Source organism: Oculina patagonica, chromosome 1, assembly GCF_052425735.1.
Source record: "Oculina patagonica isolate OP01 chromosome 1, crgOcupat, whole genome shotgun sequence".
Lineage (NCBI taxonomy): Eukaryota > Metazoa > Cnidaria > Anthozoa > Scleractinia > Oculinidae > Oculina > Oculina patagonica.
In genome coordinates, this window is record NC_135758.1 from 34,366,125 (window position 1) to 34,370,094 (window position 3,970).

Here is a 3,970-nt window from a genome sequence, read left to right on the forward strand (position 1 = left end):
TCTACTTATAGTATTTTAAATCTACTGATCCTTTCTTTTTTACATTCTAAACATAAACCTACCTGAAGTATGTAGCATTTAAAGGAACATTGTATATGTGACTGAACTTTTTCACAGTTAACTAAATGTAAATTATGTTTATCATGACTGATTTTTTTTTTTTAACATTTGAATGATAATTAGAACACTTAAAATTGATAGAATCAGCTCTTGTGAGGTTTCTTGGAAGGACAAACAAGGTTTCTTGGAAGTGTAAAGGAAGGAACTTTAAACCACCAAAAATACCCATAACGTACAATAATGCATCAGTCAATTGAAACCCCGGCCCCCCGACCCCCAGGACTTACCGGGAAATTTAACATTTACCAAGTGTTAAAACCCGGCTTATTTCCCCGCCCTAGGGGCCAAGACATCTGTTAAAAGACCCGCATAGCGGGGGCATCCGAATCGACTTTCAGGATCATTCAGGAAAAAAACCGGACAAAAATCTTGATTTCGTTGCAGAAGTTGAAAAAGATATTTCTTTCATTTACTGTCCATAAATAGTTATGAGGTCGGAAAGAAACCTGTTGTAGTTTGTTTCCGCCAAAAACCTATTTAGTTTTTCGTGGTCAGAGACACAAATTTGTCAAATTCAAAACCCGAAACTAGCCATTATGAACACGCCTGCTGGAAGACCCATAATATCGGGGTGTGATTGCCCTAAAGAACGTATTTCAGCTTTTGTTGACCATCTCCTTCAGCCGATAGCACAGCAACAAGCTTCCTGCGACAGACTTTAATAACTTCTTGAGAAGATTACACTGCCATGCCTAAACATCCTAAAAAAGCTTTCCTTGCCTCATTATATGCCTCATTAAACCCTTGCCTCATTAAACCCTCCCGTAGCTAACAGGTTTTTAAGAGAGATGCTCAGTGCGATCTATCAAGAAAGCTCGTTCCAATTCAATGGAAAAGATTATCTTTACACACAAATGTAAGCACATCAAGCAGCCATGGGCACGACAATCGCCGCAATTTCTGCTGTCATCTTCACGGCCAAAATAGAAAAACGAAATACTCAGACAAGTAGCAATAAGCCTATCCTTTGGAAACGATTTATTGACGACGTCTTTTAAACTGATGTGGGACACAAGAAGAGACAAAGTAGAAGAATTTCTTCTAAAGGTAAAAAGCTTTCACCCTACGACATAATTCACGGCTGAAATCTCAGAAACAGAAACTACTTTCTTGGAGACGATAGTGTACAAATGTGGCAGATTCCAAGTACAATGAGTCTATTTTTATCGTGCGAACACATTAAATACAAACCCAGGCGTCGCGAAAGGCTTTATCAAGGAAGAAGCGTGGAGACTTCTTAGAACGGATTTCTCCGAAGCAACATTTTGAGAAAAGCATTTAGTCCTTTATGTTAAGTCCCGGCTGCCGTCCCCGCTTCAGGTGATCGCGTGCTGTCAAATCACCGCTCCACGGCCCCGGTTTACTGACATTTTGTTAAAACCACCGCCCACCGGGGCCAACGCGCCGTTAAAAGTGCGTTAAATCCCGGCTTTGGACGCGTTAAATCCCCGCCAAGTCCCGGGGGTCGGGGGGCCGGGGTTTCAATTGACTGATGCATAAATATAAACCTCAAAAATACCTTAACATCCTAATACACAGAAGCCAGCTCGAACGGCGACTTCTTTACCAAAAAAAAAGTTTTTACGGCTAATTTTACTTTTCTGTGTATAGCAGTTTATTAATGGTGTACACGTGGAACTATTTTCATTGACTGCCAAGAATCAGTAAGCCTAAATTGCCGAGTTCAAGCCATATTCACCCTCGATATTCAGCATGTAAACAAGATTGGATGCTACAGTATTCTAGTATCATCCATATACGAATCGAATGAGCTTATAAATAGAATGCTTTTATAAGCACTTTTTTGTCACAATTATCATAACCTCTCTCGGAAACAATATAGCGTAGGCCAAAATATCGCGGAACGTGTCTAACTGAATAAATCACGGTGAAAGAAAACGTGTAAACACGTTCGTTTTGATCTGGTCTGGATTAGGTAACATGGCGGCGGCACGCGACTATGGCAGATAAGTCGAGTCCAAAAATTCTCTCTTGTTTACTTCTTTCTGCTTAATAGTTTCCTTCCCTGAAAACATATACGATTCTCAAGTTCAGCAAGAATATCTGGCAAGGATATTTGGCATTTTAAGTCGTCTTTCCAGCCTCGATCAGTGTTTTTTAAGATGACTGCAATGGAACGTATAAAACTTCGAAGGCCACACAAAGCAAAATTTATGCGAAAATTGGATATATTTTGCGTCCCATTTCGAAGAGCGAGTCGGAATATAAACGATAGATTATTTCAGAGTTTGTTTACAAGAAAAACTTACTTTTGGAATAAAAATAAATGGCACTACACACCTGTAGATATGGACGCTCCGTGCACTTTCCAAAATGGCGTTTGGGGATATTTTCCCATAATTCTTATTGGGGAGGGGATTCCCCTTACAGTTCATTTCACGTGTACGCCATGCGCCAATCACCAATCACTAATCTTCTATGATTGACAGTAATCTCGTTCCCAGGTCTCTCGTCTGCTATCTGTTTTAACTAAAAAGTTTCTGAAAACAGCAACTTCAGCTGTCATTGAAACGCATATTTGTGATTTTAAAGACTTTGTTTAGTCGACCACAGTAAAAAAAAATCCGTATTTGCAAAGGAATGCCTGGATACAAAGGAAATGTAGATGGCTTGTGTGTTTTTTGCTCGTTGACAGAAAGATCGTCGCTTCCTAGCCTGCGTAGCAGGCGTCTGTGTACATTTTTTAGCGCGTTTAAAGGAGTGCGCGATCGCGAGAAGGCCTTTCCTCGCGAGGACCCCTCGCGCCTTTCGTGTTTCCCATACACGAAAGGCGCGAACACTCGAAGATTAATTTCATATCTCCGCGCACCCATGTATTATCCTCTATTTATCAAGGCCTCAGTTTCTGTTATCAGCCTCAGCCTTCGGCTTCGGCAGATAACAGAAACTTTGGCCTTGATAATTATCGCTATCATGCTCAACCTCATCCAATAATTGTTTAATTATAGCTCTGAGCAAAGCTAAATGTCCTGTTAGAGGTGGGTAGTACATTAAAAAACACGGCTTCGTAATCTTCGTTGTAGCCTTCGGCTTCGGCAGATAACAGAAACTTTGGCCTTGATAATTATCGCTATCATGCTCAACCTCATCCAATAATTGCTAAATTATAGCTCTGAGCAAAGCTAAATGTCCTGTTAGAGGTGGGTAGTACATTAAAAACACGGCTTCGTAATCTTCGTTGTAATTCTATTTTTTTACGACAAGAACTGTCAATAGCCTTAGGCATATTTTATTTAGACAAGCTAATTTCATCTAATCTTCGCTTTGGAAGAGCAAACTCGTAAATTTTATTTTAACGAATTTTCAAACCAGCAAAGATGAAAAGAATACCCAGGTGAAAAGAGTATGAATGGCCAGTGACTTGAGAAACATTTCACGTAAATGAGGCTTGGGGTGAATTTTGATTTAAGAACCAGACGCAACATGCGTTTGGCAGTTTGTGGGTTCTATGTTTGTTTGGCGGGGTTTTTTTTGGTGTGATTCCACTGAAATAAAAGGAGTATTAAAAATTTTCTGGGGAAACTTGGTCGTATACCCTGCGTTGGACTAGTATCTCATCCAGGGGGGGGGGGGGGGAATAGAAATATTCCTAGCTGCTTAATGCTATCGAAACCGGGGTAAGCTCCGACAGTATGCGCCACTTGGCTCGAGGCTGCCCTTAGAGGTGTAGCGGGAGAGAAATGGAGAGATCTTTTTCCCTCCAGTCACTACCCTTAAGAGAGATTGCTCGCAGAGTAGAGAACACCAGATACATATATATATATATATATATCTTATTAGACATTCTTGTGTGTAGAATCGCTGTATAATTTTACGAGTCAAAATACAA